The sequence below is a fragment of the Chiloscyllium plagiosum genome, unplaced genomic scaffold (genome assembly GCF_037043375.1).
Source record: "Chiloscyllium plagiosum isolate Xiang-an unplaced genomic scaffold, Cpla_swu_hap1 HiC_scaffold_1, whole genome shotgun sequence".
NCBI lineage: Eukaryota > Metazoa > Chordata > Chondrichthyes > Orectolobiformes > Hemiscylliidae > Chiloscyllium > Chiloscyllium plagiosum.
The window spans coordinates 13,706,270-13,732,707 of record NW_028270139.1 but is presented as its reverse complement, the minus strand read 5'-3'; the positions used below and the strand labels follow the sequence as shown (position 1 = coordinate 13,732,707).

Genomic DNA, 26,438 nt, shown 5'->3' with positions numbered 1-26,438 from the left:
TTATCTAAATCATTTATATAAATGACTAACAAAAGTGGACCTATGACTGATTCCTGTGGAACACCGCTGGTAACAGGCTTCCAGTCCAAAGAAGAACACTCCACCATTACTGTCTTCTGTCGTTAAGCCAATTTTGTATCCAAATGGCAAGCTCAGCTTGAATCCTATGTGATCTAACTTTAGTAATTAGTCTACTCTGCATAATCTTGAAAGGCTTTACTGAAGTGCAAGTAAGTGATATCTGCAATAAGAAAAACACACATCTAAATCTTAAACAAGACGAACCACTTAAATGAACAATCAAATTAAAAATGCCTCCAGCAGACAGTTTTCAATCCTCTGATTTTAAAAAAAAATCTCACTCCACAGCTTCTCCAAAAGGTCTGCAAAAACCATTGCTTAAATCTCCATGATTAAAAAAATCTCTTCAGTTATATTACAACAAAACTCTCCTTTGTATATAATTTTTTTTCAGCGAATAAATTGAGAGAAAAAAATAACTTGAGTCATCTATATGTAGGCCTCTTCAAAAGCTTTGTTAACAACTGTTTGGGAAAAAAAATGCTTTTTTTTTGTATTTTTAAGGATAAAGGAACAAAAATGAATCAAAATAAACATCCAATACTACTGAAATGTAATCATTCTAAGAAACTTAGAAGTAAGTTTGCAATCTCAGGAGAAGCTGCAAAATCCATGCTATTCTCAGTCCACCATTTTGTCTGTTCCTGTGCTGTTCACTAATACTTATGCCACACAAATGACAGGCAATGATCAGAAGACCATAAGACTCTAAGTAATAGGGGTAGAAATTAGGCCATTCAGCCCGTTGAGTCTACTCCACCATACAGTCGTGGCTGATAAGTTTCTCAACCCCACTCTCCTGCTTTCACCCCGAAACCCTTGATCCCCTTTACAATCAGAACCTATCTATCTCTGTCTTAAATATACTCAATGACCTGGCCTCAACAGCCTTCTGTGGCAACAACTTCTCTAGCTGAGGAAGTTCTCCTCATCTCCATTCTAAAAGATCTTCCCTTTACTCTAACAGTGTGCCCTTGGGACCTGACAAAGGGCTTATGCCCGAAACATCAATTTTTTTGCTCCTTGGATGCTGTCTGGTCAGCTGTGCTTTTCCAGCACTACACTCTTGACTCTGATCTGCAGTCTTCACTTTCTCTCTTGGGACCTAGCCTCTCCTACCACTGGAAACATCTTCCCAACATCTATTGTGTCCAGGCCATTCACTATTCTTATGTTTCAATTAGATCTCCCCAAAACCTTCTAAACTCCATCGAGTATAAACCCAGAGTCTTCAAATGTTCCTCATATGTTAAGCTTTTCATTCCTGGGACCCATTCTTGTGAACCCGTTCCAGGGTCAGTATATCCTTCCTGAGATATGGGGCCCAAAACTGCACACAATACTCCAAATGTGGTCTGACCAGAGCCTTATGGAGCCTCAGAAGTACATCCCTGCTTTCATAGATGGAGTTAAATTTTGATAAATGTGAGGTCCTGCATTTTGGAAAGGCAAATCAGAGCAAGACTTATAAACTTGATTGTAAGGTCCGAGGGAGTGTTGCTGAACAAAGAGACCTTGGAGTGCAGGTTCATAGTTCCTTTAAAGTAGAGTTGCAGGTAGATAGGATAGTGAAGGTGGTGTTTGGTATGCTTTCCTTTATTGGTCAGTGCATTGAGTAGGAGTTAGGAGGTCATGTTGCATCTAAACAGGACATTAGTTAGGCCATTTCTGGAATATTGTGTGCAGTTCCCTCCTATCAGAACGATGTTGTGAAACTTGAAAGGGTTCATAAAAGATTTACAAGGATGTTGCCAGGGTTGCAGGATTTGAGCTATAGGGAGAGGCTCAATAGGCTGGGCCTGTTTTCCTTGGAGTGTTGGAGGCTGAGGGGTGACCTTATAGAGGTTTATAAAATCATGAAGGGCATGGATAGGGTAAATAGACAAGGTCTTTTTCCTGGGGTGGGGGAGTCCAGAACTAGAGGTTTAGGGTGAGAGGTGTAAAATTTAAAAGGGATCTAAGGGGCAATGTTTCATGCAGAGGGTGGTACGTGTATGGAATGATCTGCCAGAGGAAGTGGTACAACTACAACATTTAAAAGGCATCTGGATGGGTATATGAATAGGAAGGGTTTGGAGGGATATGGGCTGGGTACTGGCAAATGGGACTAGATTAGGTTGGGATATCTGATCAGCATGGACGAGTCGGACCAAAGGATCTGTTTCCATGCTGTACATCTCTAAGACTCCATGATATATTCAAGTCCTTTCAAAATAAATGTCATCATTGCATTTGCCTTCCTAACTATTGACTCAACCTGCAAGTTTACCTTGAGAGAATCCTACACAAGTCTCTTTGCACTTCAGACTTCTGAATTTTCTCCCCATTTAGAAAATAGTCCATGCCTCTATTTCTCCTACCGAAGTGCATGACCTCACACTTTCCCACTTTGTACTCCATCTGCCACTTCTTTGCCCACTCTCCTAAGCTGTCCAAGTCACTCTGCAGCCTCCCACCTCCTCAATGGTACCTGTCCCTCCACCTATCTTTGGATCAACTGCAAGCTTAGCCAGAATGCTCTCAGTTCCATCATCTGGATCATAAATGTATAAAGTGAAAAGTTGTGGTCCCAACACTGAGCCTTGCAGAACACGGTTTGTCACCAGCTGCCATCCTGAGAAAGACCCTTTCGTCCCCACTCACTGCTTTCTGCCAGACAGCCAGGCCTCTATCTGTCCTAGCACCTTGCCTATGACACTATGGGCCCTTATCTTACTCAGTAATCTCCTGTGCGACACTTTGTCAAAGGCCTTCTTGAAGTCCAGGTCAATAACATCCATTGGTTCTCCTTGGTCTAACCTACTTGTTACTTCTTCGAAGAATTCTAGCAGATTTGTCAGGCATGACAAATGCTAACATTTCCCTATATCACCATACATTTCCAACTATTCAGGAATCTTATCCTTCGTAATGGATTCCAGGATCTTACCCTTGACTGAGGTTGGGCTAATTGGTCTGTAATTTTCTGTCTTTTGGCTTACTCCCTTTTTAAACATTGGTGCTATGTAAGTGATTTTGCAGTTGTTTGTAACCCTCCCTGATTCTAGTGAGTCCTGAAGCATCACCACTAATACCTCCACTTTGTCTTCGGCTATCTCCCTTAGAAATCTGGGGTGTATTCCATTTGGTCCAGGTGATTTATCCACCTTCAGCCCATTCGGTTTGTCTAGCACCTTCTCCTTTGTGAAGGCCACCATACTCAGTTCTGCCCCTCACTCTCGAACTTTTGAGATATTACTCATCTCTTCCACCATGAAGACTAATGCAAAGTAATTATTCAGTTCCTCAGCCATTTCCTCGTTTCCCACTACTATCTCTCCTGTGTCATTTTCCAATGCCCAATATCCACTTTTACCTTTTATATATCTAAAGAAACTCTTACAGTCTTCCTTTATATTACTGGCTAGCTTACCCTCATATTTAATCTTCACCTTCCTGATTTCTTTCTTTGTTGCCCCCTGTTGGTCTTTGTAAGCTTCCCAATCCTCAGGTTTCCCACTGCTCTTTACCACATTATAAGCTTTCCCTTTTGCTTTTATACTATCCCTGACTTCCATTGTCAGGCATGGTTGCCTCATCCTCCCTGTACCACGCTTCTTTTTCCTCCGAATGAATCTCTGCTGCGTCTCCTGAATTACTCCTAGAAACTCCTGCCATTGCTGTTCCACTGTCTTTCCTGCTAAGCTCCTCTCTCAGTCAATTCTACCCAGTTCCTCCCTAATGCCTCTGCAGTTGCCTTTATTCAGCTGTAATAGCATTACCTCTAATTACATTACCTCTAATTTTATCTTCTCTCTCTCAATTTGCAGAGTAAATTCAATCATATTATGATCAGTGCCTACTAAGGGTGCCTTCACCTTAAGCTCCCTCATGTCACAACACTAAATCCAGTATTGCCTTTTCCCTAGTGGGCTCCACCATACGATGCTCCTAAAAGCCATCTCACAGACATTTCACAAATTCCTTTTCTTGTAATCCATTAACAACCTGAATTTCCCAGTCTGCCTGCATATTGAAATCCCCCATGATCACTGTAACTTTGCCTTTCCTACACATCTTTTCTATTTCCTGGTGTATCTTGCGTCCCTAGTCCTGACCCCTGTTTGGAGGCCTGTACATAACTCCAACTATGTTCTTTTTTTACCTTTGCGGTTCTACATCATCTCTAACAAAAGATAATCTAAGTAATGCTCTTTGACATTCAGTTGTATTACCATCACTGAAGTTGCAACCATCAACATCCTTGGGGTTACAACTGATGAGAAGCTCAACTGGATTTGCCACATGAACACAGTGACTACAAAACCAAGTCAGAGGCTAGAATACCACGGCGAGTAACCCATCTCTTGACTCCCCAAAGTCTGCTCAGCATCCACAAGGCACAAGGCAGGAGTGTGATAGAATACTCCCCACTCACATGAACAAGTAACCACTCTCTTCCGCCCATACCTAGTTACTGCAATGTGTACTATCTATAAGATGCAATGCAGAAATTCACCAAAGATCCTTGGACAGCACCTTCTAATTCCATAACCACTTCCATCCAAAAGGTCAAGGGCAGCAGATAGACGGAAATACCATCACCAGCAAGATCCCCTCCAAGTTCCCTCACCATTCTGACTTGGAAACAGATAATTTCTTCTTGACTGTCACTGAGCCAAAATCCTGGAATTTTTTTTTCCCTAAGGAGGGATTATAGATCAACCTACAGAACATGGACTGCAGCGATCAAGAAGGCAGCTCAACACCACCTTCTCGAGGATAACTACAAAGGGGCAATAAATGCTGGCCAGCCAGTGACATCCTCATTTGAGTGAATATATCAGAAAAATAGGGCAAATGGAGGATGGATATTCCTGATGACTGGGAGGGTGAACCAGGGCATCACAGTCTAAGGATACTGAGTGGGCTACTTAGGATTGAGATGAGGAGAATTCTTCCCTTCCAGAAAGTGGTCAGACTGTGGAACTCTCTATCACCGATAGTGGATGAGGCCAAAACATCAAATGGTTTGAAGAAAGAGTTGGATATAGTTATTTAGCATAAAGAGGTCAAAGGGTAAGAGGAGAAAGAGGAAAACGTGTACTGGGTTAGATGATCAGCCATGATGGCATTGAATGGTGGAGCTGGCTTGAGGGGCCGAATGGCCTATTCTTGCTCACCTTTACTCTGTATTTACTCAGGAGCTTCTTTTGTGCAAAATAGCTGCTGTATTTCTTGTAATCACTGCAGTTCAAAATAACTTATTGCACACAACCAACAGAAACAGTAAGGCCTCATGTTAATATAAATCTTTCTTTGTACAACTACTCTCCTTCATTGTTCAAACATTCTAACAGTTCTCAATGCAGTGTGGGAGCTTTCGAAAGTTTCCATTTCACTGGAATAGGCCATCATGCTTTCATGACTGCAGTGTCAACATAAAGTCCTCAGGGAGGAAATCTCATTTTTGTGTGTCAGAAATTATGTGCACAATACATTAAAAGCTGTCACAGGTCAAATTCAACTCTTTACTCATTGTATTTTCGCAATCGCCGCTTTTGTGATAAGACAGCTCAGCTTTTCGTCCTATGCAGTACTTTGCAGTTTGAAATGAATTATGCAAGCCTTTTCCAAGGTATTGACCTTAAACATCACACTGATGCATGTAGTAATGGGATACATAATAATAGAAAAATATCTTAACCATGTCTACATCTGACATTCCTGTAATTTACTGACAGAGTTCAATTTGAAATCATCAAGGATTGGTGAATATACTACAACTGCAATATACAACACAGAACAGAGAACATAGAACAATGCAGCACAAGAACAGACACTTCAGCCCACGATGTTGTGCCAACCATCATGGCGAATTTAACTAATCCCTTCTGCATGCCATTGGTTCATATCCCTCCATCCCTTGCACATTAAGTGCTTATCTAAGTCTCTTAAACACCCCTATCATACCTGACTCCACCACCACCTCTGACTCCTACCGCTTTCTGTGTAAAAAGACCTGCCCCTCACCTCTCCTTTGATCTTTTCCCCCTCACCTTAAAGGCATGCCCCCTAGTTTTAGACACTTCAGCTCTGAGAAAAGGATTCTAACTGTCAATCCTATCTATGCATCTCAAACTTTAATAGACTTATGTTTCCCCATAGCCACTCCAAAGGTAACAACCTGAGATTTTCTAGCCTCTCCTCATAGTTCATATCCTCCAGGCAGCATCCTGGTAAACCTCTTCTGCACCCTCTCCAAAGCCTCCACAACCTTCCTGTAATGTGGCGACCAGAATTGAACACAATATCTGAATATAGCCTAAGCAAAGTCGCATAAAGCTACAGGTTGTGTTGCCTGCCTGGCGCTCGGGTTCAGATATCTCATCTGGGCTGCAGAGGAACTGGGAATGCGAGGGTAAAGATCCAGTAGTCGCGGTTCCCATAGGTACCAACAACATAGTTAAAACTAGGGTAGAGGTACTGCTGAGGGAGTATGAACAGATAGGAGCTAAATTAAAAAGCAGAACCAAAAAAGGTAATAATCTCTGGATTACTACCTACACCATGAGTTCAGGGTCAATAAGATTAAACAGCTAAATGCCTGGCTCTAAGATTGATGTGGGGAAAATGGGTTCACACTTCTGGGACATTGGCACCAGTACTGGGAAAGAAGGGACCTGTTCTGACGGGACGGTCTACATCTTAACATCGGGGAAATTTGAAAGCCCCAAATAAAAGAGGAGACAAGAGTGCAGAACTCAGGAGAGGTTATTAAAATCTTCAACACAGCCACAAATAGGACAGAGTATGTGGGAAGGGTTAGCAAGCAACAATCAAGTACACTGGACAAACAAATGACAATGAGAAGTGGGACAGTTAATACAGGACGCAAAGTGTTATATTCGAATGCACACAGCGTAACAAATAATTGCAGGTATGATGTGGTGGGTATCACTGAGACATGGCTGCAAGGGGATCAGGACTGGGAGCTGAATATTCAAGGATGTACATCCAATTGAAAAGCTAGGCAGGAGGGCAGAGGGGCTGGCATTGCCATGTTAATAAGACATTACATCAATTTTTAAGAAAAGCAGGGTGAGATGGTATAGAATCTGTGTGCGTAAAACAGAGAAACCGCAGAGTTTAAAAAAAAATCGTAGTTGGAGTTACGTACAGACCTCCAAACAGTAGTCAGGAGCTGGGGTGCAAGATACATCAGGAGATAGAAAAGATGTGTGGGAAAGGCAAACTTACAGTGATCATGGGGGATTTCTATATGCAGGTGGACTGGGAAAATCAGGTTGGTAGTGGATTGCAAGAACAGGAATTTGTGGAATGTCTATGAGATGACTTTTTGGAGCAGCTTGTGGAGGAGCCCACTCGGGAACAGGCAATAGTGGATTGCAAATGTGCAATGAGGCAAACTTGATAATGGAGCCTACGGTAAAGGAGCCCTTAGGAAGCACTGATCATGATATGATTGAGTTTACTCTGCAATTTGAGAGAGAATAGAAATAGAAGTAACGGTATTACACCTACAGAGGCATGAGGGAGGAGCTGGGTAGAATTGACTGGGAAAGGACTCTAGCAGGAAAGATACTGGAATAGCAATGGCAGGAGTTTCTAGGAATAATTCAGGAGACACAACAGAGATTTATCCCGAGGAAAAAGAAGCATGGTACAGGGAGGATGAGGCAGCCATGGCTGACTAAAGAGCAAAGAACAAAGAAAACTACAGCACAGTAACAGGCCCTTCGGCCTTCCAAGCCTGTGCTGATCCAGATCCTCTAACTAAACCTGTCACCTATTTTCGAAGGGTTTGTATCCCTTTGCTCCCTGCCCATTATGTATCTAGGTGTGGTGCTGGAAAAGCACAACAGGTCAGGCAGCATCCAAGGAGCAGGTGAATTGACGTTTCAGGCATAAGAACTTCATCATGGCTATTCCTGAGCATTGTCAGAGCATTGAGTATAGGTGTTGGGAGGATGTGTTGTGGTTATACAAGACATTGGTTAGGCCACTTCTGGAATATTGTGTGGAATTATGTTCTTCCTCCTATCGGAAGGATGTTATAAAACTTGAAATGTTTCAGAAAAGATTTACAATGATGTTACCACAATTGGAGGGGTTGAGTTAGGGACAGGCTGAATAGGTTAGGGCTGTTTTTCCTGAGCAGCAGAGGCTGAGGGGTGACCTTATAGAGGTTTATAAAATCATGAGAGGCATGGATAGGGTAAAATCGACAAGGTTTTTTTTCCCCTGGGGTGGGTGGGTCCAGAACTAGAGTGCATATGTTTAGGGTGATAGGCGAAAGATTTAAAAGGGACCTAAGTGGTAACTTTTCATACGAACGGTGGTGTGTGTATGGAATGAGCTGCCAGAGGAAGTGGTGGAGGCTGGTACAATTATTTAAAAGACATATCAACGGATATCTGGTCGGCATGGACGAGTTGGATCTAAGGATCTGTGGCTCTTTGACTCTATGTTGTCGGAGATGAAAAGTCTTGATAGGCTGTGTTTGCTTTCTCTGGAGCATAGGGGAGGCAATGGTCTCATGGTATTATCATTGGACTTTTAGTCTAGAGACCCAGATAATGTTTTGGGGAGCTGGGTTTGAATCCTGCCATGGCAGATGGTTGAATTTGAATTCAATAAAAATCTGGAATTAAGAATCTAATGAATCCATTGTTGATTGTCAGGGAAAATCCATCTGGTTCACTAATGTCCTTGAGGGTAAGAAGCTGACATCCCTACCTGATCTAGCCTGATGTGACTCCAGACCCACAGCAATGTGGTTGACTCTGAACTGCACTTTGGGTAATTAGGGATGGGCAATAAATTCTGCCCAACCAGCCACACCCTCATGCGAGTGCATTAAAAAAGGAAGCATCATAGAACCCCTACAGTTTGGAAGGAGGCCAATTAGCCACACCGAACCTCCAAAGACTGTCCCAACCAATCCCTGTAACCCCACATTTCCCCTGTCTAACCCACACATCCCTGAACACTATGGGCAATTTAGTATTGCCAATCCACCTAACCTGCACAGAATTGGACTGTGGGAGGGAACCAGAGCACGTGAAGAAACCTATGCAGTCACAGGGAGAACGTGCAAACTCCACACAGCCAGTCACTAGAGGGTAGAATCAAACCTGGGGCCCTGGCGCTGTGAGGCACCATTGCTAACCGCTGAGCTACCATGCCACCCACGGAGCAGATGAGGCTGAGATGGATGGAGGGTGGGGGAGTTGAGGAAATCTGATTGAGATTTACAAACTACATTGATAATGAAAATCTTTTCCCCATGGCAGACATGTCTAAGACCAGACGGGACAAATTTAAGGTGAGGACCAAATAGTTTGAAGTGGATTTGATAAAAGCCTGAGATGTGTGGAACATGCTGGAGGTAGTCTGGCAACATTTAAGAAGCAGCAGGACGAGAATCTAAAATGCCACCGCATAGTCAGCTGTGGAACAAGTGCAGGTAAGTGGATTCGCGTGTTATGGAGTTTGTTTGTTGGCATAGACGCGGTGGACTGAAGGGCATGGTTTTATGTGGTATGACTCTATTACTTTGCTAGATTTATAATACTGTTTTCCAGCCACACATGAACAATTACCTTAATTTTAATGATCGTCCAAAACCTTATAGCACTTAGATTTAATTATTTTCATCAGTGGTTGATCACTTATTGATGAAAGGCAAATCATGAGCAATAACTCAGTAGCTGTAAGGTTAGACTCTGACCTTCCCTACTGACTGATATTTATATTTGTGTTTTCATCACAGACTGAATTTTAGCAAGAATGCTCAGAATTTTAGCAGGAAAAGGTGAGCCATCTGAAGTTGGATAAATCTAGTTGACGGAGCTGACATTTTCTGAGCTCGTGTCTTCATTAACTACCGTAACATAAGGTGAGATACAGGCAGATCGAACAGATCATGCAGTGATAAGGAAACTGGATGAGTAATTCAAGACGCAGGCAAATTCTCTGGGGTCAGGGTTTGTATCACAATAGCAGAAGGTGGAATTGAAATCATCAACATCTGGGATTAAAAACTAAAATGTTGGCAACCATTTAACTACTGCCGAATGTCATTTTTAAAAACCCATTTGGTTCACTTTTGACACTGAGGAAAAAGAAATCTGTAGTCTTTACCTGGTTGGGCCTACATGTAACTCCAGACCCACAGCAACGTGGTGACTTTTAATTTAGCTTGCAAGCTACTCAGTTCCGGGGGCTATTAGGGATGGGCAATAAACGTTGACACAGTCAGTCAGTGATACCCCCCACACCTCAAAAGCCAACATATATGGCTACAGATCATTATTTCAATGCCCATATAGAAGAATTTAAACAAGCAACTAAGTGAAGATTTTCACTTTCATTTGGCAATCCCATGTCCTCACTCCTCCCATTCGGCAGAAAAACTGTAAGGCCCTACGTAAAGAAGCTGGTACACATCTACAAACATTAAAAAAACACAGTATTTTCGAACACTTAGCCAATCTTATACTTTTAATGCTCAAATTAATCAAAAACTATGTTTACAGAATTTAACGTAACTAGAATGCAAATTGCATCGATCACAAACAGGTGATACGAAAACCTCTAAGGAATTATTTCACTCCACCTCCCCCAAGGTGCCAACAGAAAAACATGGTTGCAGTGTAGACAGGCAGAGGCAAAGATTGGAGAAGGGAGGGGGGGTGTGGTGGGGTAATGGGGGAGACTACTAGAGGCGAACACTTTGTCTTCAATCTGTGGTTCCAACTGTTCCAAGAATTGGGAAATTGGAAGTCACCCCAATTGGGTAGGAAGGTTGTCCTTGTTGTCCAGTCAGGAAGCTAGCTACTCTTCCCACCTGCTGGAAAGGCAAGGAATCATTCTCTCAGCCCCGTGGCCCACAAGCCTCATTCCTGATGAAGGGCTTATGCCTGAAATGTCGACTCTGCTGCTCCTCCGATGCTGCCTGACCTGCTGTGCTTTTCTAGCACCACACTCCTGACTCCGAGCTATGTACGTACTTCAATTTGCCACCTCCCTGATTCCTTGTCAGGTCAGGCAGGGACCAAGCAGCGAACAAGGTAGGTCTGATAAATTAAACTGCATTTACTTTGGTGCAAGGAGCCTAACAGGGAAGGCAGATGAACTCAGGGCATGGTTAGGAACATGGCTCTGGGATATCATAGCAATTACAGAAACACGGCTCAGGGATAGACAGGACTGGCAGCTTAATATTCCAGGATACAAATGCTACAGGAAGGATAGAAAAGGAGTCTGGCCAAGGATAAGGGATTTTGATAAGGGATAGCATTACAGCTCTACTGAGGAAGGATATTCCCAGAAATACATCCAGGGAAGGTATTTGGGTGGAACTGAGAAATAAAAAAGAGATGATCACCTTATTGGAATTGTATTATAGACCCCCTAATAGTCAGAGGGAAATTGAGAAACAAATTTGTAAGGAGATCTCAGTTATCTGTAAGAATAATAGGGTAGTTATGGTATGGGATTTTAACTTTCCAAACATTGACTGGGACTGCCATAGAGTGAAGAGTTTAGATAGAGAGGAATTTCTTAAGTGTGTACAAGAACATTTTCTGATTCAGTATGTGGATGTACCGACCAGAGACAGTGCAAAACTTGACCTACTCTTGGGAAATAAGACAGGGCAGGTGACTGAGGTGTCAGTGGGGGAGCACTTTGGGGCCAGCAACCATAATACTATTAGTTTTAAAATAGTGATGGAAAAGGATAGACCGAATCTAAAAGTTGAAGTTCTAAATTGGAGGAAAGCTAATTTTGACGGTAAAAGGCAAGAACTTTCAAAAGCTGATTGGGGGCAGATGTTCGCAGGTAAAGGGTCGGCTGGAAAAAGGGAAGCCTTCAGAAATGAGATAATGAGTGTCATGATACAGTATATTCCTGTCAGGGTGAAAGGAAAGGCTGGTAGGTATAGGGAATGCTGGATGATGAGAGAAATTGAGGCTTTGGTCAAGAAAAATAAAGAAGCATATGTCAGGTATAGACAGGAGAGATGGAGTAAATTCTTAGAAGAGTATAAAGGCAGTAAGAGTATACTTAAGAAGGAAACCAGGAGGGCAAAAAGGCGATAAAAGATAGTTTTGGCAAATTGAGTTAAAGAGAATCCAAAGGATTTTTACAAATACATTAAGGACAAAAGGGTAACGAGGGAGATCAGCAACGCAGCCTTTGTGTGGAGCTGCAGGCGATGGGGGACATACTAAATGAGTATTTTGCAACAGTGTCTACTGTGAAGGAGGACATGGAAGATATACAATTTAGGGAAATAGATGGTGACATCTTGAAAAATCTCCATATTGCAGACGAGATGGCTCTAGATGTCTTGAAACGCATAAAGGTGGGTAAATCCCCAGGACCTGATCAGGTGTACCCTAGAACTCTGTGAAACTAGGGAAGTGATTGCTGGGCCCTTTGCTGAGATATTTGTATCATCGATACTCACAGGGGAGATGCTGGAAGACTGGAGGTTAACTAACGTGGTGCCACAATTTAAGAAGGGTGGTAAGGACAAGCCAGAGAACTACAGTCCAGTGAGCCTGACATCGGTAGTGGGCAAGTTGTTGGAGGGAATCCTGAGGGACAGGATTTACATGTATTTGGAAAGGCGATGATTGATTAGGGATAGTCAACATGGCCTTGTGGGTGGGAAACTCATTTTTGAAGAGGTAGCAAAGACAATTGAGGGCAGGGTGGTGCAAGGGGTCTATATCAACATCAGTAAGGTGTTCGCCAAGGTTCCCCATGGGAGATTGGTTAGCAAGGTTAGATCTCATGGAATACAGGGAGTACTAACCATTTGGATACAGAACTGGCTCAAAACTAGAAGACAGAGGATGGTAGTAGAGGGTTGCTTTTCAGACTGGAGGCCTGTGACCAGTGGAGTACCACAAGGATCGGTGCTGGGTTCATTACATTTCATCATTTATATAAATGATTTGGATATGAACATAAAAGTTATAGTCAGTAAGTTTGCAGATGATACCAAAATTGGAGGTGTAGCGGACAGCGAAGGAGGTTACCTCAGATTACAACGGGATCTCGATCAGATGTGCCAATGGGCTGAGAAGTGGCAGATAGAGTTTAATCTAGATAAATGTGTGGTACTACATTTTGATAAAGCAAATCAGAGCAGTTTTATACACCTAATGGTAAGGTCCTAGGGAGTGTTGCTGAACAAAGAGACCTTGGAGTGTAGGTTCACTGCTCCTTGAAAGTGGAGTCGCAGGTAGATAGGATAGTGAAGAAGGTGTTTGGTATGCTTTCCTTTATTGGTCAGAGTATTGAGTACAGGAGTTGGGAGGTCATGTTGTGGCTGTACAGGACATTGGTTAGGCCACTTCTGGAATATTGCATGAAATTCTGGTCTCATTCCAATCGAAAGGATGTTGTGAAACTTGAAAGTGTTCAGATTTACAAGGATGTTGCCAGGGTTGGAAGACTTGAGCTATGGGGAGAGGCTGAATTGGCTGGAGCTGTTTTCCCTGGAGTGTCAGAGGCTGAGAGGTGACCTTATCGAGGTGCATAAAGTCATGAGGAGAATAGATAGGATAAATAGACAAAGTCATTTCCCTGGTTTGGGGGAGTCCAGAACTAGAGGGCATAAAAGTTTAGGGTGATAGGGGAAAGATATAAAAGGGACCTGCTGGGCAACCTTTTCACACAGAATGGTGTGTGTCTGGAATGAGCTGCAAGAGGAAGTAATGGAGGCTGGTACAATTGCAACATTTAAAAGGCATTTGGATGGGATGCATCCTATATAAATAAGAAGGGTTTAGAGGTATGTGGGCCAAGTGCTGGCAAATTGGACTAGGTAAGGTTGGGATATCTGCTCGGCATGGACGGGTTGGACTGAAGAGTCTGTTTCCCTGCTGTACATCTCTATGACTCCATGACTCAAACTGCATTAACAAATGAAAAAGAAAAAAAACGACAAAAAAGAAATTGTCACAACTGCTCAGTCTAGAGCAGTTAAAAAGACAACATCCTTAGCATATGAAAAAAAATCCCACTTTCTTGTAAATTTGTTAGAGACGCCAGATAAGGATAATAATTTTTTTTTCTAATTCAAGAAACTATACCACTTCTCTAACCCAATGTGTATGAGAAGGCGGAGTTATGGATTTCCATTTTAACAATATCAGTCTTCTGGCCAATAGGGTTGTGAATACCATCATATCTTTTTTTTTTACAGGAAGAAGGATTAGGCAAAGATGGTGACACTCCAAACAAAGCAGTAATAGCATTAGGAGTAAGATTTTCAATGGATACCTTAGATAAGCTGTCAAAGATATCAGTCCAATATCTACTTAAAGAAGGGCAAAGCCAGAACGTGTGCATAGAATTTGCTGGGGTTTGTTAACAGGGACCACAAGACAGAGAAACATCCTCATATTTTTTTTGCAAGTTGCGTTTTGGTGTAGTGGGCGCAATGTAGGATCTTGCATTGAATAAAACAATGTTTTGCACAGATCTGTGCATCCTTTGTAAAATCTCATCCCACACATCACCCGGAATTACCTCTTCCAGATCTGCCTCCCAGATAGCTTTAACAATATCAAGAAAATCTGAGCATACCTTATGAATGTTTGAAGATAGCCCCCTTTAATGAAGAAAGCAGTTCTGGAAAGATGACAAAATCAGAATCATTAGGAGGGGCGGGGGAAACCTGAAATGAACTATGGACAAAACTGCAAACTTGGAGATATCTAACAAAGTGGCTTTTCAGAAGTGAAAACTTATTAACTAATTGTTGAAAAGATGCAAAAATGCTATCAACACATAAATCTTTCACAGTTTTTATTCCTAACTTAGCCTAACCAGAAAGGGCACTGTCCATTAAAGATGGGGGGAAAATATGATTTGCCACCAACAATGCCTTAGTGAAAAATGACTGAAAGCCAAAGTAACGTCTAAATTGAAACCAAATTTCAAGACAAGATAAAACAAGGTTTGTGAAGGTTTGTAGCTCAGGTTGAGATTTAGGGTGTAGGTTTGCTCGTTGAGCTGTAGGTTTGATATCCAGATGTTTCATTACCTGGCTAGGTAATATCATCAGTGGCGACCTCCAAGTGACAACGTATTCGAGAAGAATGGATACTCAAAAAATGCAAACCACAACAAGCAGACCAAACACAGCCAGAAATCCTAACCACCTTACCATACATCAAAGAAGTTTCAGAAATGACAGCCAGACTACTAAGACCCCTCCCACACAAACCCACCAACACTCTCAAACAAAAACTAACAAACTTAAAAGACCCAGTACAACCCATGGACAAAACCAATGTCGTCTACAAAATTCCATGCAAGGACTGCCACAAACACTACATAGGACAAACAGGATGAAAATTAGCCACCAGGATACACGAACACCAGCTAGCCACAAAACGACACGACCCTCTCTCCCTCGTAGCCCTACACACGGATGAAAAAAAACACCATTTCGACTAGGACAACACATCTATCCTGGGACAGGCTAAGCAAAGACATGCCAGAGAATTCCTAGAGGCCTAACACTCCAACCACAACGCCATAAACAAACACACAGATCTAGATACCATCCATCAACCCCTCAGAAAACGAACAGGAAATGACATCACCACAAACCCCAGGACCCCCATCCAGGAGAAAGATATCAATAGAAAGAAGGAGACAACAGCTTCGCTTCACTTGAACTATAGAGAGAGGCCGAATAGGCTGGAGCTGTTTTCCCTGGAGAGTTGAGGGGTGACCTTAGAGAGGTTTATAAAGTCATGAGGAGCATGGATAGGATAAATAGAGAAAGTCTTTTCTCTGGGGTCGGGGAGTCCAGAACTAGAGGGCATATGTTTAGGGTGAAAGGGGAAAGATTTAAAAGGGACTAAAGAGCAACTTTTTCACACAAAGGATAGTGTGTGTATGGAATGAGCTGCCAAAGGAAATGGTGGAGGCTAGGATATTGCAACATTTAAAAGGTATCTGGATGGGTATATGAATAGGAAGGGTTTGGAGGGATATGGGCCTGGTGCTGGCAAATGGGACCAGATTGGGTTGAGCTATCTGGTCGGCTTGGACGAGTTGGACCAAAGGGCCTGTTTCTATGCTGTACAACTCTATGACACTAAGAATGAGACTATCTACTTTACACAAAAAGGAAAGAGGGAGAAAAATTGGAATGCCTTGAAATAAATAAGAAAGTCGTGCAAAAATATTCATTTTAATGGAACTAATTCTAGCAACAACAGACAAATTAACGAGACAAATCACTCCAAGTCTCGTTTAATTTGTACCAGTAATGGTTCAAAATTTTTCCTGTACAAATTACCGAGTGTATCTGCCATGTGTACACCAAGATAAACAAAACCAGAGTTGGCAATTTTAAATGGTAAATTATCCCGTGGGTATTCCCTGACAGGCTTATTGATAGCAAATATCTCACTTTTCCTCAGGTTTAATTTATACCCAGAGATCTTACTGAAAGATTCTCAAATTAAAAGTGCAGAGGGAATGGAGAGAGAAACTTCACTTCACTATCAACATCACTAACACTCTTCATCCCGACCTCAAATTTACCTGGACCACCTCAGACACCTCCCTCCTCTTCCTGGACCTCTCCATCACTGTCTCCGGTGACCAACTCACCATAGACATCTACTACAAACCCACCGACTCCCACAAATACCTAGACTACACCTCCTCCCACCCTGCCTCCTGTAAAAACACCATCCCTTACTCCCAATCTCTCTACCTCTGCTGCATGTGTTCCCAGGATGACCAGTTCCACCTCAAAGTCCCAGATGGCCTCCTTCTTCCAAGATCGTAATTTCCCTTCGCACGTGTTCGATGATGCCCTCCAGCGCATCTCTTCCTCTTCCTGCACCTCCGCCCTTGAACCCCACCCCTCCCAACACAATAAGGACAGAAACCCCCTGTCCTCACCTTTCACCCCACCAACCTCCGTATACATCACATCATCCTCTGCCACTTTTGCCACCTACAAACAGGTCCCACAACCAGAGACATATTTCTCTCCCCACCCCTATTAGCATTCCAGAGTGACCGTTCCCTCCACAACTCCCTCATCAGATCCACAACCCCCACCAGCCCACACCCTGCTCCTGGCACCTTCCCTTGCCACCGCAGGAAGTGCAAAACCTGCACCCACACCACTCAACTCACCTCCATCCAAGGCTCCAAAGGATCCTTTCACATCCAACAGAAATTTATCTGAACCCCCACTAACGTCACCTACTGTATCCGTTGCACCCAATGCAGTCTCCTCCTCATCAGGGAGACAGGATGGCTATTTGCGGATCATTTCAGAGAACATCTCTGGGACACCTGCACAACCAACCCCACTGCCCCGTGGCTGAACACTTCAACTCCCCCTCCCACTCCCATTAAGGACAAGCAAGTTCTGGGCCTCCTCCATCATCAAACCCTAACCACCCAATGTCTGGAGGAAGAACGCCTCACATTCCACCTTGGGACCCAGCAACCACATGGGATTAATGTGGATTTCACTAGTTTGCACATTTCCCCTCCCCGTACATTATCTGAGTCCCAACGCGGCATCACCCTCCTGACCTGTCCATCACCTTTCGCATCAATCCACTCCAACGTCCTCTCTGACCTATCACCTTCTCCCTCACCTTCATCTACCTATCACATTCACAGCTACCTTTGCAGCCCCCCAGCCCCATCCCCTCCTCCCATTTGTCTCTCAGCCCCACGGCCCACAAGCCTCATTCCTGATGAAGGGCTTACGCCCAAATGTCGACTCTCCTGCTTCGCAGATGGTGCCTGACCTGCTGTGCATCTCCAGTAACACACTCTTGACTCTGATCTCCAGCATCTGCAAGCCTCACTTTCTCCTACCATTTCTAGTAATGCCAGGAAAATCAGGATGAGTCCGTCGAGCAAGAGACAGACATTCAATTCCAATGGCAAACAGCAGTGGACTCAAAGGCCAACCTTGTCTAGTGGAACAATAAAAGGTAAGAATAGTCAGAATTCATATTATTGGTACTAACAGAGGCCTGTGGTGATGCACAGGGTAGTTTGATCCAAGAATTCTTTTTTCCCCCAAAGACAAATTTCTCCAAAGTAAAAAAAACATTCCATTCCAGGCTATCAAAGGCTGTTTCAGCATCTAAAGACATCAAAGCCTCAGAGAGAGTGGATGGGGAAGAATTGTAAACAACATTAAATACCAATTTAAGATTTAAAAAAGGGTGCCTGTTGCAATTAAATCTCGTTTGATCCAAGGATATGATAGATGGAAGGATGGTTTCCAAATGTCAGGCCAATAGCTTTGTCAATAATTTAAAGTCAACATTTAGCATTCTTATAGGACGATATGAACCACGCATTAAGGGATTATTAAAAGCAAAGAAATTGATGCCTGAGTCAAAGTTTGAGTAAGAGAGCCAGAATTAAACGCTTCAACAAACACTACCACCAAAAGCGGAACCAGTTTTTTCCAAAATGTTTTATAAACCTCGGGTCCAGGGCTTTTACCACTTTGTAGCGATCTAGCCGCAGTCTCAAGTCCTATTGCTGTAATTGGTTGTTCCAATTTCTTCACCACATTTTGATCAATAGCCGGAATATTAGTCTTACCAAAAGAAAATCTCAAAATCTGCTGGGGCAGAAGAACATTCAGGTGAACAAAGTGAAATGTAAACTTCCTTGAAAGCCTGGTTGATTTCTAATGGCTCTGGGATGACACCTGAAGTAGCCTTAATTTGTGGGATTAATTGTGAGGAGGACATTTGGCGCAACTGATGTGCCAACAGTCGACTAGTTCTATCTCCTTATTCATAAAATTTGGACCTAGAATGAAGTAAAAGCTCAGTGGGGTATTGAGACATTACATCATACTCGGCCTGTAGGGATATGCGTTCTTTATACACTTCTGGAGACTTCGAGGTTACATAACGAGAGTCTAATTGAGACAGACGTTGTGTTAACCCTGTCAATTTCTCTTTCCTAAGTATATTCTGATGTGCTACATAAGGCATTATTTCACCTCTGATGAATGCCTTCAGGGTTTCCCACAGCAAGGAAGCTGTATTTTTTTTAAATAAATTCTATCCACTGAGAGACAAAATGAACAAATCTCCCTCTAAGAGTAAGCGTGTATTGAGATGCCAAGGTGGGTGTGTTTTAAGAAGCTTCTGAAAGCGGACATTCATAGAGATAGATGCATGGTCTGATAAAACAATTGCATCATATTTGGTATCAGAAATTGGTTTGAGCAGAGTGTCATCCACCAAAAAGTGTTAAAGTTTGCTGGACATGCGAAAAAAAAAAAATCCTTTTTAGAGGGATTAAAGAACCACTAGGGATCCATAAAAGTCTTAATAATTTTAGCAGATTTAGATTGGGCACTTGGAACAGAGGAAGAACGGTCTAAGTGAGGATTCAACCAAAATCTCTGCCAAAGATTAACTGGTGTGAAGGTGAATCCCGTAACATTGAAAAAAGCCTCATCATCCTAGTCGAGCATATACATTACCCAAGATTACATCAATGTCAGAAATCTGCTCAGTAATAATAATAAATCTGCCAGTACAGTCAGAGATAGTTTTAACGTGGACAAAAGGAATAGATTTATGTAAAAGCATAACAACTCCTCTGGATCTGTTGGAAAAGGAGGAAAAGTGCACTCGTCCAATCCAATCTCGCTTCAACTTAGGACTGTGCATATTTTTCAAGTGGGTATCTTGTAAATAAATTATATGGGCATTAAGATGGTGTAAATAATGTAAAACCTTACTGCGTTTAATTGGATTGTTCAGGCCTTTGCAATTCAGACTGGCAAACTTAATGTCCCTGCCAACCAAAGGTGGTGAAGCATTAACCTGTGTAATAATCACATGTAAAGTCCCAAATGGGCAATATTAGATTAACAAATGAAAACCGTGTAAAAGTGAGGCATGTGCCACGCCGCCCTCCCTATCCCCATCAGAACAAAACAAACAACACCACCCCCCGCAGCAGTATTCCCCCCCAAAATGGAATACCTGCCCACCAACCCTTCTCCTCCCAACAGAAGTACCCTCAAGATGGGTGCATACTCTCTTCCCGTATAGTAGAAAAAAAACGGTTGTCTTTTGTAGCTCAAGCAAACTACTCAGGGAAATCTGGGAATGTAAATGTTAACTGTACAAAACCTGCAAAGCAGAAAGGAGTAAAAATCCAAGTAGAATAAAAATATATACTATATACAGTTAAATAATTAAACTCTACATTCTTGGGTACCAACAAAATAAAGAATTGAGTAAGAAAGTATGTACTTCTTGGCGAATGAAGCAAAGATAAGAAGAATACTAATTTCAAGTCTGTAAACACAGCATAGCATCCACCTTCATCTTCACAGTGGGAAATGTAGTCTTTGTTCGTGGTAGCATAAAGCTAATGTCTAAATGGCCTAGTTAGGCTCAACCATCCACATGGCTCTGTAACAGTGATCTTTTTAAGGTTTTTATTCACAAAGTCCATAGCCTGACCCCAGGTCTTCAAATCTAAGTTAGGCCACTTGTCAAGGTAATATGTAGTATCACTGGATAATGGAGGCCAAATTTAATGTTAGGACATGAGTGTAGCTCCTTCTTTACCTTGGCAAAAGCCACATGCTGCTTAGCCACAGTCAGGGTAAAATCCGGAAAAATGTATACTCTCTTTCCATTATATACAAGGGAAGAAGCATCTCCGGCACAGCACAGAATGTGATTTCTCACTTGAAACTGGTTCACCCTGACGACCATCGGGCAAGATAATTTGCCTTCTTTCCATTTAACACTCAGTATGTGATGGGCATTATCCATCACGGTTCAGCCTCAAGACTGAGCAAGTCCTGTAAAAGTTGGGCCATAAATTCTGCGTGACGAAGACCCTCCAATCCTTCAGGTAATCCACAAGTCGGATGTAATTTCACCTGGAGTGGGCCTCCAAATCTTCACATTTCTTAGTCAGAGACTCAACCGTAGCAGATAACACGCTAAAATTAGCTTGGAGGCTAGCTACCTGGTTATCCTGCTCATTAGCTGAATGTTTCAGGTCCAAAATAGTCCCACATTGTGGAGAAACGTTCTCCTCCAACGGCTACAGAGCAGTTGCTACCTCTTTATTAACAGTCTCTGAAATTATAGATTTAACCTTGGTGATTATTTCGGCCTGCATATCGTCCATTAATGCTACGTAGCATGGCTTCATTAGTATCTGGCTTCTCCGGAGATTTGGGCTCAGGTAAACGACGCGGCATAGCAGGACTGGACTTGACTGACTCGATTTTCATTCGAGAAGTCGCCATTTGATAGGATGCAGGGAAAAATAGGTCGTGTTTTTCTTTTAAAAGGAGTATAGCGGCTGTGTAACGACCAAATTTAAGAAATTAAAATTATATAAATTTACTACATTCCTGAGGAGCAACTCCAAACTACATCCCCTGTCCTACCCGTTGTTTAGATTAGATTACTTACAGTGTGGAAGCAGGCCCTTCGGCCCAACAAGTCCACACCGACCCGCCAAAGCACAACCCACCCATACCCCTACAGCTAACACCACGAGCAATTTAGCATGGCCAATTCACCTGACCTGCACATCTTTGGACTGTGGGAGGAAATCCATGCAGACACAGGGAGAATGTGCAAACTCCACACAGTTAGTCGTCTGAGGCGGGAATTGAACCCAGGTCTCTGGCGTTGTGAGGCAGCAGTGCTAACCACTGTGCCACCATGCCGTTGTATCACCGCACCCTTAAATTTCAGCTCCCCAAGGCAGATGTGAAGCAGGTTTGTTTAAGGAATGGGAGGCAATTGCAGGTCCAGGCTAATGGCGAGCAGCCTTGGCCCCAGGATCCCTCTCAGCCCTGGCCAGCTCAGTCTCATACCTGGTAGGCTAATACTTCGGGCTGCTCCAGGCACAAGGTTTAGCCCAGTGCTGAGTACAGCCTCTCCACCAGCTTGTGCTCTGCACTGGCCCTTGGCCATCGCCAACCCACCGCCTGTGGCTGCTGAACCCGAGCCCGTGCCGGAGCCAGCCACCAATCCGGCCTCCAGCCAAGTCCCCATTTTTTGGAGCTCAGACCTCCTTTCAGCTCCGGGTGGTTGTTGAGCTCCTAACCTAACACACCCACCAACACATTTAATCCCAAAAAGGGAAAATCATGTAATAAATAATTGTTTCTGAACTTATCCCATAATCTCACTCCCACTGCACCACCTTCAGTTGTTCCTTCAACCATGTTGGTTCTCACATCTGAAATTTCCACAGGATCCCTACCACATCACCAATTATTAGCTTTTAATTGTGCTGGAATACAAATTATTTCAAGTTTTATTTGAGAAAGAAAATGAAACTGAGGGTTTAAACTACTCACCTGGTGATATTACCACATCAGATCCTGCCAACATGATAGTGTCTCCCATTTGATATGAACTTGACAGTCCTTAGCCATTTGAGATGATTCATTTACTATTGTTCTTAGGAACAATATTTTGCTTCAACATTTACACATACAAGGTACACGCTCCTGTACTATTGCAAAAGTGATGACATCATCACAACAATCCGTTCAATAATTAACAAATGATTGAGTTTGTCTTAATGTGTAGATTGAATTTCTAATTTTTTCCAATATTTATCACACACAACCAAACAGCTTTTCCTGTCACCTGTGGCAATTTTCACCTATTAAGCACAGATTGACCTTCCAAGATGTGCCATTGCTATTAATGAAAAGAAGCAATTTAAGGCCTCCGTGTGTATTTGAAGTGTTGCAACTAAATTGGATGTCCAGCAGCACATGGAACAAAATTTTACATCTTGATCTGAAGCTGCGTATCACAATCTCTAAGCATCATTATCACGGGAAGTAGTTGATGCTAAAACATTGAATGTATTGAAGGGGCAGCTAGATATAGGACTTGGGGTGAATGGGATCAAAGATTACAGGGTGAAAGCAGGATTAAGCTACTGAGTTGGCTGATCAGCTATGTTCGCGAGGAAGGGTGGAGCAGGCTTGAAGGGTCGGTCATGTTTCTATGTAAACCATGTGGGTCCAAGAAAAGGTATTTTTCACAAATAAGTCGTAAATTTTTAGTCACCTCATTGTTTGCAATGCTACACCGTAGATACCATATTCCAAATGCACTTGAACAACTGGACGCAAATTGTGATGAAAATTGAACTTGTTTTTAGATTTCCATTTCTACTTAGGATGTGTTTTTCTGTTCAAATTCATTTGCAGATTGTCAAAGGCAAAATTTGTCATCAACAAGCATGATAGGGCAATGGTTTAGAAGGTAATAGGAGTTGCAACTTGGTGCAATTCACAAAGCAGCTGAAAACCTGTTTATCACAAAAAGCATTTGTAGGTGGTAGTTGCCTGTGAGTAAATATTCTGTTTTATTGTGGAAGAAAATTTGACAAGGTTTTATTCCCTTTTACAAATGCGTGTGAAAGCTGTTTTGTCACAAAGCAATCTTTGCAGTAAAATGTAGACTGCTAACAATGTGCTTTTACAAACGAAGCTGAGGAATGTGTTTTGCCAGAATGACCTTGCAGCTGCAAGCTGCCTCAGTTACTCTGGCCCGGAGACACAGTTCTGCTTCATAGATGATGTACTGTCCATTATGCCGCTTATCTGTTTCTGTCCAGCTTAAACCTGCAGGACAAGATAACATTCAGTTGTGTAGACCTTGAGAAATGTAGGTCTGTGCAATGGACGTAGCAGGTGTACAAACTGACCATTCACCTTACGACTGCTCCTAACTTGCATCATTAATGGTCAGTGAGCTTATGATATAAAACATAAGAGAAAGTGAGGACTGCAGATGCTGGAGATCAGAGCTGAAAATGTGTTGCTGGAAAAGCGCAGCTGGTCAGGCAGCATCCAAGGAGCAGGAGAATTCCTGAAGAAGGGCTCATGCCTGAAACGTCGATTCTCCTGCTCCTTGGATGCTGCCTGACCTGCTGCGCTTTTCCAGCAACACATTTTCAGCTATGATTTAATACATACCTTGTAACACTGAACTTCATTTGACTTCACTGGACTTCTCTGAAGGAAGATGTGCTCCCCATTGCCATGAATAAAACTTGTTAATACTCAAGGTCTGGGTGGAAGTAGCAGACAATTCCTCTATATATAGGAGAGGTGTCAGAGGATTGGAAGACAGCCAACGTGGTACCACTTTTCATGAAGGGAGCAAGTGACAATTCAGGAAACTGCAGGCCAGTCACTCTAATCTTGGTGGTACAGCAACTATTGGAAACAATTCTAAAGGACAGAATTACTCTGTATTTGGAGTGGCAGGGATTAATCAGGAATAGTCAGCATGATTTTGTTAAAGGCAGACCATGCCTGACTGACTTGATTGAACTTTGTGAAGAGGTGACCAATGATTTCAATGATTTTGATGTAGTCAATTTGGACTTCATGTAGACATCTGATAAGGTTCTGTGTGGGAGACAAATAGCAAAAGATAAGAGCCCATGGGATCCAGAGATCCAGATCCAGATTCAGATCCATGATTGCCTGAGTGGCAGGAAGCAGAGGTTGATGGTTAAGGGGTGTTTTTCTGACTGAACGTTTATGTCCAGAGGATCCACAGGGGTCGCATTGGGGCCCTTGCTGCTTGTGGTTTCTACGATGTAGACTTGAATGTAGAAGAATTGGTCAATAAGGTTACAGACAATACAAAAATTAGGGCGGTAAATAATGAGGATGTTAGTCTTAGAGGACATATACAAGCTGATTAGTGGCAAAAGGAATTCAATATGGATAAATGCGAGTTGACACACTGGTTAGGACAAACAAGGCAAGGGGAATGCATGACAATTGGGAGGACCCTGGCAAGCACCATAGATCGCAGGACCATGGTGTGCATATACACCTGTCCTTTAAGGCACTGGATACAGGTTAATCAAGTGGTTCGGAGATGTTATTACACATTGCTAGAGCAGGTTGGACTGGCTTGGCATTGAGTTTAAGAGCATGGAGATTATTTTAGAAGTATTGTCACAGACACTGAATTAATCGCAGGGGCAAACAGTGGAGAACCCAGCACGTCTGTAACATGTGACAAAGGTTTTGTGAAGTTATTGCAATAACTCCTCCCAACTTTCTACAAAGACTTCTGACATAGTTATTCCTGTTTTACTTAAAATAAACAATTACTATGAAAAGAATATTTCAAAATTCTAGGAAGGGCACTGACACAAACTTTTAAAAATAAAAGGTAGCCTGAAGTCATTGTGCTTGAGCTGAAGACAACTTCTATTACTTTTCATCTACTCTCATCACTGTCACAGGCTAAAATACGTTGTGCAGAACTTTTTTATTCTAACTAATCCTAAAGTGAATTTGTCGAGTTTGAAATCCCTCCACAACCTACTTCCACTTCTGCAACATTCCTTCCTTAACTCAGGTTATATATTGCTGAAACACTCATCCATCTTTCTGTTTTGTCCAAATTCAACTGTTCTAATATTTCATGGTCAACTTCGATCTTCTACCCTCCACAGACCAGAACGAATGCTCTTCCCTATATTCTAGCCCACAGACAGGTTCATTTAAATCAACACTTCTGCACTCATTGATCTACATTTAGACTTAGACCATTAATACCTTAATTTTAAAATTCTCTGAACTACCTACATGACTTTGTGTAGCTCAACATCCTTTACCTTCTTGTGGGGAGCTCAGATAGCATCAGTTGCACTCAGGTACAGGAAGTAGAGGAGATGTGGTTCAGGTCACTGTTGATCACGGGGGGAGGGGAAATTGCAGACTTTGAAGTAGGAGGGCACTTGCAGTGGGATCCCTCATCGTGGGAGCAGAGGCAGAGGAATTAGGAGTATGGGATCCCATTTTTGCAGGGGTGCAAGGTGGTGTAATTGAGGTAGCTGTGGGAGCCGGTGGGTTTGTAATAAATGTCGGTGCTGAGTCGATTGCTGGATAGATATAGAGGTCCAGGAAGGGGAGGGAGGTGGCAGAGATGGTCCAGGTGAACTTGAGGTCAGGGTGGAAGATGTGGGTGAAGTTGGCGAACTTTTCAATTTCCTCATGGGAGCACAAGGCAGCACCGATAGAGTCATCAATGTAGCAGAGGAAAACGTGGTGGTTGATACTGGTGTACCTGTAGAACAGGGACTGTTCCACATCCCCTCAGAAGAGGCAGGCATAGCTCAGATCCAAACGGGTATCAATGGTCACCCCTCTGGTTTGTAGGAAGTGGGAGGACTGAAAGGAAAAGTTGTGAGGCTGAGGATCAATTCCACCAGGTAGGTGTGTATGTCAGTGGAGGGCTACTAGAGTGAAAGGAAGCGACAGAGAG

The 26,438-nt window shown here is 42.7% G+C and overlaps 1 protein-coding gene across 3 annotated transcripts in view; it reads right to left on the bottom strand.

Annotated features, from left to right (window-relative positions):
- fstl5 (follistatin-like 5) overlaps positions 1–26,438 on the bottom strand; it is a 540,838-nt gene that overhangs the window by 381,661 nt on the left and 132,739 nt on the right. The gene's annotated exons all lie outside the window — the stretch shown is intronic.